Source organism: Canis aureus, chromosome 16, assembly GCF_053574225.1.
Source record: "Canis aureus isolate CA01 chromosome 16, VMU_Caureus_v.1.0, whole genome shotgun sequence".
Taxonomy (NCBI): Eukaryota; Metazoa; Chordata; class Mammalia; order Carnivora; family Canidae; genus Canis; species Canis aureus.
Genome location: NC_135626.1, coordinates 61476514 through 61492158, shown reverse-complemented (window position 1 = coordinate 61492158; position 15645 = coordinate 61476514). Strand labels below are relative to the sequence as shown.

At 61.8% G+C, this 15645-nt stretch overlaps 1 long non-coding RNA gene across 1 annotated transcript; it reads left to right on the top strand.

Annotated features, from left to right (window-relative positions):
- The first annotated feature begins 415 nt into the window (after positions 1–415).
- LOC144287129 (uncharacterized) lies at positions 416–6230 on the top strand. Its single transcript, XR_013355025.1, has 2 exons — positions 416–618; positions 5863–6230. It is a non-coding gene; the product is annotated as an uncharacterized LOC144287129 (long non-coding RNA).
- The last annotated feature ends 9415 nt before the right edge of the window (positions 6231–15645 follow it).

Below are 15645 nucleotides of genomic sequence, written 5' to 3'. Positions count from 1 at the left end.
AGACTCTCAGGCCGACTCCCGCAGACCGCAGACCAGAGCCGGGGTGGGGGGTGATGGGGGAGCAAGCATCCCACCGGGGCCACACCCTAGGAGCTGCTCCCACGCAGGTGTCCAGGCGCTGGTACGTCCTGATTTAACTTTCCCTCCTCTGTGGACCCGCGAGCGGCGGCCCAGCCTTATGACTTTGGCCGCAGCAAGCAGGTGTTCTCGTCAAGCGCTTCCCAGCTCACGGGGCTGCGGGGCCATCAGACCCTCCCGAGGGGTGGCCCGGGGACCACCGGTGCAGATTCTTGCCCCCCACCCATCCCCGGACCTGCTGAAACACCCTGCGAGGAGGGCACCGCAGCTGCAACCCGGGACAGGTGGACCGCTCGGGCTCCTAAAACCAGCGTGGGCGGGTGGGGGCGGGGCCGCCACGTGGTGGGCCAGGGCACAGCAGGTGCAGGACGGCGGCGGGGCGGCGGCCTCCCTCCACTGCCCCACGCCGCGGGGCGCCAGCTCCACGGCAGGACCGGGCAGCTGCGTCCGAGTGGCGGCAGGTGCGCTGGGAGAGGACAGCATTTACACGGTGTCGCAGGAGGAGGGACCAGGAAGGCTGCTCGGAGGCCCACGGGGCAGGTAGGCCCAGGCTGCAGAGTGGGCAAGGAAGCCTTCCAGGTCGGAGCGACGTGCAGGTGAAGGACTGCCGGGGATCGCGAGGGCGGTGAGGCGGAGGAGGGGCGGGGTCCAGGGGAAGGCAGAGGGGCAGGCCGAGGGGAGCCCAAGCTGAGGCTAGTAGCTTTCCAGAATAAAATGGCTGCCACGGCTGAAGACTACATTTCCCAGCACCCCTTTCAGCGAGGGGCGCCCATGTGACTCCGTTCTGGCCAATGGGGGGAAAGGCAAGTGTCACGTGACAACCCCAGCCTCTTCCTCGGGGAGTCTGGCGCCCGCAGCTCTCTGCTGCTGCGGGGTTGCGGGGGCTCGGGGTGGACGGGGAGGGCTCCCGGGCGGCGCGGGCGGGCGCCGAGGGGGCAGACGTGCACGCTCCCCGTCTTGCTTCTGTGTCCTCGTCGGGGTTTTCCGTGGGGCTCAGCAGGGCCCGCCCCGGGCTCCGGAGGCCTTCCCGGGTTTAAGCAGAGGTGACCTGAAATGCGGGGTGCTGCGTGGGCAGGGGGAGGGGGAGGAGGCGGGCCGACGCGGTGGTCCCTGGTGCGGGGGCACAGACCGGGGTCGGCGTGCGGCCCGCGGGTCCCGGCGCAGGTGCATGCGGGGTTGGCAGGTGCGTGCGGGGTTGGCAGGTGCGTGCAGGGTTGGCAGGTGCGTGCGGGGTTAAGGTGCGTGCGGGGTTGGCAGGTGGGTGCGGGGTTAAGGTGCGTGCAGGGGTTGGCAGGTGCCTGAGGGGGTTGGCAGGTGCCTGCGGGGTTGGCAGGTGAGTGCAGGGGTGCGGGTGGTGAGGCCCGGGCGACCTGTTCGCCCTGCGCATGTTTTCCGGCTGGCCCCCGTGGGTGGGGGCGGCGGGGGTCCAAGCGTCCTGCTCACCCTCGCCTGCCTGCGTGGGCCCGGCCTGGAGATGGCAGGAGAGGTCGGCTCCCCCGGCCTCCACGTCTCAGGCGGCCTTCCTGTCTGTGTCTCTTTGTATCTCCCTCGTAGCTCACCGTCCATTGAGTTCCTTTTCCTTCCAGGGACCCCAAGAGCACCTCAACCAAGAGGGTGCTGCAGGGCATTTCCCGTTGACCAAGCCCTGGCTTTGCCCATGGTCTCCATCAAGCTTCGAGGAGGTTCTGGAAGGCAGGTGTTAGTAATACCCTCACTGTCTGTGTGGGGAAACCGAGGCAGAGAGGTTGCAGGTCACGGAGCAAATGGAGGAGCCCACACTTGGTCCTAGACTCCAGGACCCTGCTTTGAACCACTTTAAAAAAAAAATTTTTTTTTTTTTTTTTTTTATTTATGATAGTCACACAGAGAGAGAGAGAGGCAGAGACACAGGCAGAGGGAGAAGCAGGCTCCATGCACCGGGAGCCTGATGTGGGATTCGATCCCGAGTCTCCAGGATCGCGCCCTGGGCCAAAGGCAGGCGCCAAACCGCTGAGCCACCCAGGGATCCCCTGAACCACTTTGAAATGCCACCAGTGTACTGGCCGCTCAGGACCGTGTCGTGGGGCTCTGGGGCTGTGAATATGGTGGGACCACTGACTTTTCCCTTTTCCGCTCATATTACTTCTTTGGGGTGCACCTGCTAGAAAGGGGTCCTTGGACAAGGATGGGAAGGCTGCTGGGTCCTTACAGACGTATTGCTGTCGGGAACCACCAGCCGTGACTTGTCCTATCTCCTCTGCCCCACGGTATCCATTGGGTTTTGTTTTGTTTTAAATCTTATCTATTGATGAGACAGAAAGAGAGAGAGGCAGAGACACAGGCAGAGGGGGAAGCAGGCCCCATGCAGGGAGCCCGACGTGGGACTCGATCCCAGGACCCTGGGATCGCACCCTGGGCAGAAGGCAGGCGCTAAACCGCTGAGCCACCGGGGCTGCCCGGGTTTTGTTTTTTTATTCCTTTGTGTGCTCAACAGGGGTGTAAAGATGCCTGAAAGCGCTACCCCAGAGAGGCTGGGAGGTTCTCCATGTCACACTTCTTATTTCTGCTCCCCGTTGGTCATCTCCGACCCTTGGCCAGGAGGTCCCCACGCTCATGGAATCTTAGGGCTTAATCGGCTCTGTATGTCTTTTGCAGTGTGTCTGTTCTGGAATCTATAGTGTGTAATCTTTTTCATAGGCATTTACCATTTATCTTTGTCGCTCGTGACTTCGCCACCTCTCTTGCACACTGGTCATTGTTCAGGTAGAGGGTAGACCTGACGACCCCTGAAGACGGGACTTGCCGTATTGTTCATTGTCAGGTTCCCCAGAGCCTGCACAATGGCCAGCCCAGGGAGGCACTCAACCTGTACTTGTTGGATGAATAAATACGCTTAGAAGGGAAATTTGTGCAAATATCTTTGGTACTTTTGGTTAGGGAAGACATTGTTTGAAATCAACCCTTTATTCGATAATGATCTTAGGTTTATGGAAACATTGCAAAGGTGGTCAAGTGCTTTCCTACCCCGGGCCAGGTTTCCTCCCCTCCTCCAAGGTACATTCTGCGGTGTATTCGCACGACACGCGAGCAATATCGGGGAGTTCTTACTCTATTCAGTATCGACACGGCCGTATTCTGCTCAGAGTTCCTCAGGGCCCTACCGCCCTGGCTCTGTTCCAGGATCCCATTAGGTCATCACCAGGTCTCCTGGGTTCTTGGCCGTGACAGTTTCTCAGACTCTCCTTGTTTTTTGATGACCTTGACGGTTCAGAGGAGTGCTGGGCAGGCGCTTTGTAGAATGTCCCTCAGTTGAAATTATCTATTCTTTTTCTCTTGATTAGACGGGGTGGGGGGTGGGGTTATGGGTTTTTGGGAGGAAGGGCACAGAGATAAAAAGCCTCATTCCCATTATATCATATCAAGGGTACATCCTATCAACATGACTCATCACTGCTGCTGTGGCCTTGATCCCCTGGCCAAGATAGTGTCACCAGGCCTCTCCGCGGGGCAGCCACTCTTTCTTGCCCTCTCTCTTCTTTGGAAGGACGGTCACTGTGTGCCACCCCCTCTTCAGGAGTTGAGGGGTCATGCTCCACCTCTGTGGGGGCCGAGTATCTACGGACATTGGAATTCTGAGCAGATTTGTCTCTTCTCCTTGTTTATTCATCTGTTCAATAATTGATACCAGTATGTAACCCACTGCCACCTGATTGATTTTGTTGCTCTGATTGCTCCATCTCTGGCCACCCGGAGCTCTCTCCGTTGGCGCCTGGATCCCTTTGTCATGCCTGTCGCCTTGTTCCTTGACCCCAGGACGCACCAGGCTCCTCTTAGTGTATTCGTTTCTCAAGGGGCCTGGTTCCTTTTGTTGGCGGGGGATATTAGGGACCAAGAGCTGGGTGTGACAAGCGACAGCGCCATTGTTTCTGGCCATGAGCAAGGCTCTGTCCCCATCTGGTGTGGTGCCTGGCACACAGTAGGCACGAAGGCAAGAAGGCATGGGTGGCACGAGCAGCGTCTGGACTCTTGACAGATCTCGTGGCTTCTCCTTTGTCTCTATGCAGCAGTTGGAGTGGTTTCTCCAAACCAGGAATCCTTGTCTCCCCATCTGCCCCACCCCCCGGCCCCATGTAGCCCCTGGGCTGGTGCTGCCTGCCAGGGAGATGCCCTGGTGGGGGGGCTGGGCACACGGGCGGGCGCTCCAGCTGTGGGCTGTCCCCTCTACTGGGGGAGTGTGGAAGTCCTGAGCCCGTCCTCTCCATTTCCACGGTGACAAGTGGCAAATGTGGGTCTAACGGTCTCCCTCGATGCCTGGTCCATGCCCTTTGGGAAGGAAAGCAGTGGTGTCGCTGACGCACTATTGGCTTTGGGGGGTGCTGAATGGAGAGCAGCCTGATTATGTTGTTAAGCTGCCTTCAGGAGGGACGGGAACACAGAGTTTGAGCAGATGACCTTTCCCAAACAGGGCCCTGGGTGTGGCCATGCCATCTGGGAGGCGGTCCCTGGGCACCCCCGCTGGGGCTGCATTGGATGCTTCATCCTCATGTCCCGGGGAGGCCTGAGCTGTTGAGCCTGGGACCGGTGTCTGGGGGGCAGTGAGAGGCCAGACCGGCCTGGGCTCAGCAGGTGTGCCTCCAGGAGGCCCCACCATCTTTGTGACCAGGTGGGGTCCCTGGGGGAGGAGACAGTGGCCCAAGGCTGGGGGTTCCTTCCCAAGGAGAGTCAGCCCCCCTCTGCTCCCTCTGCTGGAGCTGCGAGCAGACCCCCCATGGTGAGCGCCCTCCTGTCGCTGTCTGGGGAGGCGGTCACCCCCTACCTCTGCCAGCCCGGCGGCTGGGACCTGCCTGGTGGTTCTCGATGACAGGGGCCTGACCCGACCTTCACGATGGCGGGATTTTATTAGTGCGACGATCCACTTTATCAATTGCTGCGCCTTTTATTACCACTCAGGAGCTTTATCTCAGCGGCCACCTCGCCTCCAGCTAAATGAGGATTAATATTTTAACAGGATTATGTGCTGTGGGTTAGCAGTACTCCCTGGGGACGCCGGGGGCTCCCCTCCCTCACGGCCTCTCCCCTTCCCCCCAGGCCTCCCTCCTGGTGTGCAGGGAGGTGGGGTCCTGAGGTCGGGAAGCTGGGGCCACCTGGCTCCGGACTCCAGGATGGGGGGTGGGGTGGGAGGGAGGGCCCCATTTGTCCCAGGGTAGGGATGGCTCTGCACGGTGAGGTCCCCGGAGGGACCAGACTGTGTCCTGGGTCAGTGGGCTTGACCACCATGCAGGGAGTGGGGGGAGAGAAGGGAGGAAGATGGAATGGGAGCTGGGGAGGGGGACGGGGGAGAGGGAGAGATGCCCACTTGCCCCAGTCTCTCAGCCCGAGTGACACAGCCTCTAAATTTGCTGTATCAGGCCTTCTAGGACTTTCTCCTGGAAAAATACTTCCATTCCCACCAACATTTATAAAAGCGAGACTGTTCCCGTCCCCCTCCTGATTCCATCATATAAAGGACAAAACCCAGGGCTTCCAGGAGCTCCACGCTTGCCATGTGGATCCCCCAGGCCCGTGTCCAGGGGACACCTGCATACTCCCCTTCCCATCGCCTTCCCAAGGGCCGCCCCCACCTTGGGGGCTCTTCCCCATGGCCCCAGGCAGAGTCGGGGCCTTTGTGATTCTTTTGCCGAACCACTTGTCACCTCTTTCGAACCACTTGGAATTTCCCCACCACTGGGAATGAATGAGGGAGGCAGGCGGGCAGGTGTCCCCCTTGAGGGACCCGGGCTGATGTTTGCACACCCGTGTTCACAGCGTGTTCACAGCGGTGATTCACAAGAGCTAGAACACGGAAGCAAGGCGGGTGTCCATCATCGGATGAGGGTCTGTCCATGCAGTGGGTTATCATGCAGCCTCAGACAAGAAGGACACCTGCTGCAGCGCGGACGGACCTGGAGGAGGAGACAGCCAGTCACCAGAGGACAAGCGGTGTAGGATTCCATTGAGGTTAGGTTCCTAGAGTCATCAGGGTCACAGAGACAGAGCCTAGGATGGGGGCCGGGGATGGAGTGTTGAACGGGGACAGAGCCTCCCTTTGGGGTGGTGACAGAGTTGCACAACAACATGAATGTGAATTGCACATTAAATAAAAATTAAAAAAATAAAAATACTCTGGAATCCTGTGGCCTTTTTAAAATTTTTTTTATTTTTTAAAGATTTTATTTATTTATTCATGAGAGGCACAGAGAGGGAGGTAGAGTCACAGGCCGAGGGATAAGCAGGCTCCCTGCGGGGACTCGATCCCAGGACCCCTGGGTCATGCCCTGAGCCGAAGGCAGATGCTCAACTGCTCAGCCCCCCGGGTGCCCCCATCCTGGGGCCTTTCTGAGATGCAAGGACGTGAAGGGGAGAATCTGCACTTGGTTGGAGAATTCTAGATTCTATCTGGTAGGTAAAGAGACAGTTCCCCCGAAAGGACGGACAACTCCAGGGAGGTCCCAGCTGGGTCAGGGGCTTCCAGACAAGGACAAGGGGTCCCCGCCCTCGGTGGAGGGCAGACACGTGAACCACCAAAATCACGGTCATAAAACCTCTAGCCATCACCCTCCCATTTTACAAATGAGTAAAATACTTTATTTATTTATTTATTTATTTATTTATTTATTTATTTATTTATTTATATTTTTCGAGTAAAATACTTTTAGGAGTTTAGTGATAACTAAGAAGATCATTTTGGAAGTAATTCATCCTCATTTCAGAACTTTTGAAAAACACAGAAGAGCCTAGAGAGGAAAAGAAGCACGATTTTAAAGCTCACGAGCCAAGGGGCCGTGGCCACCGAAGATGGTTTTCTTCGAACATCACGAGTGTCCGCTTCCGTGGGGATTGAGCGTGACGTCAGTGCTAGTTTTGATTCTTTCTCCCTCTTATTGCTTAGTGAGGGGTGGGCTGTTGAACGGAAATCCTCCTGCGGGGACGCGGGGTGGGACGTGGGGATTCCAGCCAGCAGGGCCCCTGCACTGAGCCCTGAGGATTGGGGACCCCCCCCAGGCTCTGCTGGACCTCGCTGACTCCCCATCAGCCGCCTCCCTGTGGGACCAGCCACACCCCCGAGGCCCTGGGTTTGGGGATTGGGGTGCCCCAGCCCTCCTCCCCCATCATCGCTTCCCACCCACCCGGGCTTGGGGCTGTGCCCTGGACCCCCAGCAGGCCCCAAAGGCCGCTGAGCCCTGGGGGCTGCGGGCTGATGCTCTGTGGCGGGTTCTGAGCAGAGCTGGCTGTTCTTTGGGGCCGTCACCCCGCTCGGAGCCTTCTGTCCACCTCCGTCCTCCACCCCTGCCCTCCATCGGCTCTGCTGCTGGTCCGTGCGCTCACCTTCTCCCGGCTTCCTCTTGCCCTCTGTTGGCTCTTCCCCACATCATCATTCCTCTCGTGTCACACGAGAGTGGGCTCCTGGGTCCAAAGAGTGTGAGGTCCTCTCAGGGCTGGGCTGGCTGGATGCCCAGACTCAGCATGACCCCGCCTCTGGGGCCTCCTTGGAGGATTGCGGGGGGCAGAGGGGGCCCATGGGCGGGGTGTGTGCCTCCGTCTGTGCCCTCCCTGGGCTTCTGGCCAGTGCCCCGCGGCACCTGTTGGTCTAACAAGTCACTTCCTGGGTTGGCACGAAGGAGGTTCCTCCCTTTGCCTGTCGACTGGCTCTGAGAACCCCAGGGGGGCCGGGGTGACGCCGACCACGGATGGGGACCTAGCCTGGCTGGGGAGCTTGGGCCGTGGCCCAGTCTGGGCCAGAACCTCCTGGATTAGCCCGGCCCAGCTGCGAGGTGAAGGTGGCCCCGGGCCCTGTGTTCCCACTGAGGACAGACCAGCGGGGAAGGACTTGGCCACCCAGGAAGGAGGCAGTGGGGGCCTCGGCGGGTGGCACCCGGTCCCGCAGCCAGGCCTGGCCAGACTCTCCCGTGAAACACGGGCTGCCAGCCTTGGTGGCCTCAGGTGCCAGTGGGGATGCAGGTCGCCCCTCCAGTACTGCCTCTGCCCGTGCCACCGCTGCTTCACCTGGGGCTGTGATTTGTCAGGGCTGTGTACGGGAGGAGATGGGGGACACCCCGGTGCTCAGCCCAACACTGGGGTCGTGCTAGGCCAGGCCTGTTGTGGACAGCTGGGGGACCCTGCGGCCCACCCTGCCCCCAGCCCTGAGAATCTGCACCTGGTGAGGCCTCCTTGGCCTGTCCTGCTCCCCTGCACCCCGTCCCCGGCACCAGCAGACCACAGTATCACAAGGGGGACAATGAGAAATGAGGGGTTCAGCATCGGGGTGCCTGTCCTTGGAGCAGGAGCTTTCATCCTGGGCATCCGAGGCCTGAGTGGGCACCTGCCCAGCTTCTCAGACTCGGCTCCTGGAAGACAAGGTCGGGCTGTGTGGGTGGGAGACTCAGCGGATTGGGGCAGGACAGCAGAGGGGGACGGAGCGAGGGGACTGGACGGTATGCCCCTGCCTTCCACCTGACCCCCGAGGTGGCCCAGGGTCTGCCTGTATGTGTGGGGAGGGCGTGCATTCAGGCCCCCCCTTTCCTGGCCCTGCCTGGCCGGGCTGGTCACCCCCTTGACAAGCCCGTCTTCCCTGCAGCTAATCGTGAGGGTTTTTTTTCCTGGAACTTGCTTTGTCACTGGCCCCCTGGGTGTCTCAGGCATAAATCTTTGCCTCTGCTTTCTTCTCAGACCTGCAGCTGGTTCGGGCCTCTGATGGCACCATGGCCTCCAGGAGGACTCAGGTCTGGAACCCCCCAAGCGTGATTCCAGGGTGTGCTGGCATTGGAGGTTCCCCCTCTCGCCCTGGTGGCTGAGTGGGCAGGGGGGGGGACCCTGAGGCCATCGGGCAGCTGGGCCTGGGGCCGTGTCTGGGGCTCTCTGCAAAGCGTAGAGGGCGCCCGTCCCTCCTCCGCCCTCCCAAGCAGCTGACCACCCTGGGCGGGGGGCGGAGGGTGGAGGGCGGAGGGCGGGTGGCGGTGCTGACTTTGCCCGGTGGCCAGCGCCCGTCGAGGCCCTTCTGGACACTGGGCAATGGAAGATGACAGATGGCATCTGGGTCCATCGGGGCCGCGGTCACAGGCTCTTACCTCAGGGGAGCTCAGAGGACCTGCTATCTCCAGAACCGTCTATTTTATAGCCGCGTAGATGCTGGTTATGCCCAGATAATGAAGAAGGGACATGCCAGGGCAGATAAGGGACTACCCTTTGGCCATGCCGGGCAGATAGGGGTGGCTAACCTGTCATCGCTGGGTGCGCTCCTCCCAGCTCGTTGCCCCCACCTGGGGGAAGGGTGGCGTCCCTGTTGTGCAGTCAAGGTCCTCGGGCGGAGAAACCCCCTTGACACAGGCCCTGCTGTTGTCACAGAGTCCTTCGCCAGCAGGATGCTTGGTGACCAGGGCCAGTGTGTGGGGCCGAGCACTGGGTGCAGACGGATGAAGTCGAGAACCCGCACTGTCCGGCCGCGGTGACCCACCCGGGCCCGGGTCCCAGGGAAGGCGGTGGAAAGAGCGTGGGTGTCCTTCCCATGCCCTGGCCGCTGAGACCCTCAGGGGAAGGTTCAGGAAATCTCCTTGGGGGCTGGTGTTATGTCCCGTGTAGCTTCACTTCCTTAACGCGCCCCAGCGCAAGGTGTTAATCGTCGCGCATCCCGGTGACCCTCCGTCTCAGCCCGTGTTGTCCGCGGGCCGCCCTGCACAGCCAGCATTTACAGGGCGCTGACCGTGTGAAAGGCAACGCGGGAGGTGCTGCCGACGGGGGTGTAGACGGAGATCTGAAACTCATGAGCCTCCCGGACGGGTTGCTCGGGGCTTGCAGGTAGGTGGGGACAGGGACGGTGACCCCCGGAGGAGTTGCTGGTGGGCGCAGCCACGAATCCCCCCAGCGTGCAGGAAGCGGGGCACGCACCTTTGCTCTGGGGGATGGTGACGGCACCCCTCGGTGGGTGGGGGACCAGGGGTCCTCGGTGGCCGGAGAAGGTGCTTTGCCAGCTGAGAAGGTTCTTTACCAACCACATCTAAGTTGCTGTCTGTGGAGGATAAGATGACGCTAAATCATCAAATCCTTATCACCAGGGACGGAGCCGGCTCGGGCAGCTCAGGGACCCAGGGTGTGCGAGCTGGTGGGGACCAGGCAGGGACTCCGCCCAGGTGCCCAGCCCTGCTGCGGGAGCCCTACGGACGCAGGGGACTCGGGGACCATGAACTATGACACCGGAGATGTCCCCTCCCCAAAACAGGTCCCAAGAGGGAGAGAGAGAGAGAGAGAGAGAGAGAGAGAGAGAAAGAGAGAGAGGAGACGGGTGCCAGCTTTCGCGATGATGCTTCCAGCAGAAGGTCCACGTCAGGGGAAGTTTGCAGGAGACAGGACGGGTCTTCCCTTTGAGGCGTTTGCGTCACGAAAGCTTTCATAATTCCCGAATCGTGGAATACACGCTGCGCTGTCCTGTGCGCGTCCCCCCGCCTGACGGTTACCGAGCAGCGTCACGGGCGCCTCACTTCCCCTTCCCTTGGCCTGAAGGATCCTCAGAGCCGTCGCAGACCTTCTGCGGTTTTGCTCCCGCAGACGTCGAGGGGGCCGGGGTGGGGGGACAACTCTCCAAACCCGGGAAACTTTGTGACCTAATTGCGGCTCTGTGCGCACAGCGTCGGAAGGAGCAGGAATGCCTTATCTGAGGCATTCAGATAAGGCCCCGGCTGCTGGATCGTTGAAATCGGGTCCCAGACGGGATCCGCACAGGAAGGGTCATTGCGGGGCCTCTTGCACCTCTCTTGGCCCAGATGGGGCATCGCCCCCGCCCCCGCCTCCCTCCTGCCACATCAGCTGTCCTGTGCGGCGGCTGCACGTTCTCCATCACCTGCTCCCCTCTCTCCTGGAAACGGAAGTTGAGCTGTGGAAGCTTGGGCCCCTGCAGGCTCGTCTCTCCGCCTGGAACCCTTCCCGGGGGGTGGGGGGGGCATGTGTCTCACGCTGGGGCTCACCTGTGACCCTGGGGCAGGTCGTCATGACCCAGCTCCTCAGTAGCATCTTTCATCGATGGTCTCGTGCATCCGTGGACTGTCGCGAGAAATAATCAGGACACGGGAGCTCGAATCGGTGATCTCCGAATGGCACCTCCCCCTGCCGTGAGTCGCTAGACGCCAGTTAATCACAGCGCACCGTCCCCACCAGCTGGGTTACCCTGGAGGGCCGCTCAAGAGGGGGCACGCTTAATTCGTTTCTTTTCACGAATGCGTTTCAAAGTAAGGTTGGGGGGCCTATGACGTCCGCTGGGTTTCCGGTGAAATTTTGTTTTGTTTTCTCTTTTTCTACATATTTCTCTATTTTACGTAGTTCGCGTGTTTTAACCAATCCCCCTCGCTGTTCTTTGTGGGCTGGATCTGTCCCTGTTGCCCAGGGATTTTTCTGGTTCCCCCCCTCCCAGGTGGCAGGCCAGGGGTGCCTGTCACATCAGCAATGAGGGTGGGAGGGGGACTCCCTAGGGCAGGGGGTGACGGGCACCCTAGCCTTGCCGGGGTTCACATGGAGAAGCTCCTTCTTCGTGGATTTACTTTCCGTCTTATTTGAAGTGCCTGGGCTGCGGCCCCTGAAAACTAACCCTGTCTAAGCGGAGTCCGATTAGAGGGCGGGGGCGGGGGTGCTGCGCCTCCGGGGGCCCTGCTGGGAGGAGGGAAAGAAATCTCTCGCCCGAAAACCCCAGAACTGGAACAAAAACGTGGCGTGGCTCTGCAGTCTCTGAGCGGGCCACCAGGTGGTGGTGTCCAGCCACCGATCCGCCCAACTGGCTCTGAACCCACCTAGTTCCGGGTGCCCCCGAGCCAGGCCCCGGGAGCCAGGGAAGGACCGAGCCCCCGGTGCCCCACAGAGTGCGTGGACGTGGGTTTGGTGGTGCTGTCCCCAAACCCGGTGAGCTTGTGCCGGCGACGGTGACCCCCAGAGTCCCCCAGAGCCCCCAGCTCCACCCAGGGCCCCTTGGGCTCCAGCCTGCTGCCAGGGCTGGGGGTGGGCTTGTCTCCTCCACCTGCAAACAGACTCCTGTTGCCTGTTGGTTAACCAGCTGCGGGCGGGCAGGGGGCCCGGAGTGATGTGGCCACTTGGTGGGTGCACGAGGGAGGGGGAGCGGGAAGGGAGTCCACGGGTTCTAAGGTGCCTGGTGAATGGTGCATCCTCAGGAGGGCCTCCTCCATCAGGCTGGGCGGAGCAAGCTGTTCCTGGGGTCCTGCAGGAGGGTGTTGATGGGTGGAAGGCGGGGATCGGCCCCTTGCCGAGAGGGAGAGGGAGAGGGATGCAATAGCTTTGGGGGCTCCCGTGCTCCTCATCCCTGCCCTGCCCGGGGCTGTGCTGGGGGCTGCTCAGGGCAGGGGGTGGGGCGTGGGGGCCGTGGGACCAGACGGGGACTGACCATCCACGCTTGTCTGACCCGCCAGGAGGCGCCCAGGCACAGCCGGGCCCTCTAGCCCCGTGGTCTGCCCTCACCCCTGCCCTCACTCCGCCAGCCCCTGCATGAGGACCAGGGGCGCATCCCTCTCCTCCTCCCCCCTCACCAGCCCCACAAGCGAGCACAGTGATCATGTCACACTGTGAGGGGTCCAGGGAGGGTCCAGGGGGCTTGGGGGCTTTCATGAGCAAAGGGCCCAAGGCAGAGGGAGGGGCAGAGGGGCCATCTCAGGATCTCTCGGGTGCATTTGTCATCCGTGGCCCCCCAAGGGCCCCAGAAGGCCCGCGCCCAGGTGGGCTTCCAAGGGCGGGCCAGCCCCCTCCACACCTGGCTCCTTGTGAGCTGCCGGTGGGGAGATTGGGGGTTGCCAACAGGGGGGCCGGGCTGCTGGGCCTCCCAGGGGCAGCTGGGGCCTCACCGGGCTGCCCTGGGGTCCCAGAGGGAGATTTCTCTTTCTCCTTCTCAGGGAGGGGCTGGTGCCGCAGCTCCCAGGGGCCCCGGAGGAGCCGCCAGCCAGGGAGGCGCGGGTGGAGCGGGCAGGGCAGGCGGAGCGGGCAGGGCAGGTGGGGCCTCGGGAGTGCCAAGGCCTCTCCAGCAGGGGTGCCCACAAGCTTGGACACCTCCTGCCCCAGGCTTGGGCAGGGGGTGTGTGGCCGCGGTCCCCTCCTGCCCGCCCTCTGCCTGGATGTGCCCTTCCCTGGCTGGGTTCCTGCTGTCCCCTGCCCCTCGGGGTGCCAGATGGGGTGGGTCCGAGGCAGCCAGGTCTGGGCTCTGGCTCCTGCACCGTCCCCTCCCGAGGGCCCTGGTGGAGCCGGGAGGCGGGCCGAGCAGCCTGGCAGATGGTGGGCCGGGAGGAGGGGCTGCCCCGGCAGATGGGCCGACTGTCAGGACAGATGGTGGGCCGGGCAGGGGTCCGGAGCCCGCCCCATCTGCTCCAGGCCCCCGGTGGGGCTTTTCTCCTCCACCTGGGGCTGAATTGGGAGGAGGCCCAGGGGTGGCTTTCAGCCCAGGCCTGCGCGTGTTCTGCTGGGTCCCTTCTGTCCTCGGGCTCAGGGCTGGGTGTCCCTGCCTAGGGCTGCTCTGGGGTCTCGGGGCCCCCTCCCCGCAGCCTGCACAGGGCCGGTGCTCACAGAGCTGGAGGGATTCCCAAGGGCCCGGAGGTGTCCGGGCAGAGCGTGTGGGGCTAGATGATGCCAAGGGGCTCCTGGGGCAGGAAGATAAGTGGTCCGTTGTCATCAACAGTCAGCCTGCTGCAGGAGAGGGAGGAGGGGGTCGTGGGGGAGGGGGATGTGGATGAGCATCAGTGCGGAGGGAGGGTGACCTGGTGGGGGGCCAGGGCAACTTCTCAGAGGACCGGCTGGCTGAGCCCATGAAGGCTTCAGGGTCGGAGGGGAGGGCAGGCAGGGAGGCAGAGGGAGGGCTCAGGTCTTGGGGTGGGCGGAGGCCAGAACAGGGGGGCCAGAGGGATGGTCCGCTCTGCTGTGGTGGGCGGGAAGACTCCGGGCATCCAGGTGAGGCTGTGGGGTCACCTCCCATGACCTTAGACCCCTGGCTGGGGTGCCGGGCTGTGCCCCGGGCCTGAGGAGATTCGGAGAATTTATCATATTATGTTCTTATGTGGCTAATGATACTCAAAAAATACCTTTTCTTCTTCTTTTTTTAACCAGTTGCAAAGCAAAACTTTTGCTGCACCGAGCGCAAGGCCCAGCTGTGTCCACAGAGCTCAGCTGGGATGGGCTCTGGGGTCTTCCTATTGCTGCGAGGCAGGCAGTTCGCTGCTCCAGGTGGAAGGGAAGGGGCCGGGAGGGGGCCGTGGGGGCGTAGGGGGAGGAGGGAGCGTGACAGGGTCCAGGGTGCCTTCTAGAAGGTTCCCTGGACGCAGGTGGAGTGCGGTCCCGGCGTCTGTGCGGTTGAGGGCTCAGGCCCTGGGCAGCGGCCCTGCCCGCCTGCCATCGGCTGTCGGGGGCTCACCGCGCCTTGCCCGCTCCCTGCCACCTCTTCCCCAGGTTCCTCCCCGAGCCAGACCGTGGGGTCAGATCCCACCCCGTCCCGTAGTGGCCGGGAGACCGCGGGCGGGTCACTCACCCTCTCTGGGCTTTGATTCCTTCAGGTGTAACGGGGGGGGGGGCAGTGACATCTGTCCTCGGTGGGGTGGCTGCGACCATTCAGTGACGGCAGCCCCTAGATGCACGTGGCTGGCGCCCGCTCCTATCACCACGGTCGTTGTGGTCCTGACTTCAGTTTATCATGTTGGGGTGAAATCTGCGGACGTTAGATAAACCATTTTAAAGTCTGTGATGGGGGCGCCTGGTGGCTCAGCGGCTGAGCGCCTGCCTTCAGCCCAGATCGTGACCCCGGGTCCTGGGATCGAGTCCCACGTCGGGCTCCCTGCGTGGAGCCTGCTCCTCCCTCTGCCTGTGTCTCTGCCTCTCTCTCTGGGTCTCTCATGAATAAATAAATAAAGTCTTAAAAAAAATAAAGTCGGTAGCATTTAGTGCATTCACAGCGTCGTGCCACCACCGCCGCTGTCCCCTTCCAGAACATTGTCACCAGCCGAGAAGAAACGCCCCATTTGTCTCCCGTCCCCGGCAGCCGCCCACCCACCGTCCGCCTCTGGATTTGCCTGCTGCGGACATTTCACGTCAGTGGGGTCTGCGGCACGCGGTCCTTTGTGTCCAGCTCCTTTCTCCGAGCAGCGTGTCCTCGGGTCCCTCCGTGTGGTAGCAGGTGTCCGAATCCATTGCCCCGCACGGCCGAGTAACATTCCCCGGCGTGACTAGCCCACATTTCCTTTCTCCCCGTGGGCACCACACGTGCGTGGACTGCGTCTGCCTCCCGGCTCTTGTGGAGAATGGTGCTGTGAACCTGTGTGTACGAGTGTTTACCTGGACTCCGGTTACACTTTTCTTTGCGAGGGACCCTTCGCACAGTTGGGTGTGGTCCTGGCACAGGCGCCATGCCCAGCGTCTGCGTCGCTCCGGTTCTGCCGAAGCCAGCGCCCCGGTGCGTGTCTTAACTTTTATTATCTGGGTCCCCTCTTTCCGGTCCATGGGTGATGATGAAGCTCCTTGTGGAGGTCGTAGCAGTGCCAGGCTGCTTCTGGTTGGGAGGCTGTCACCTGTAGGGCTGGCTCCATG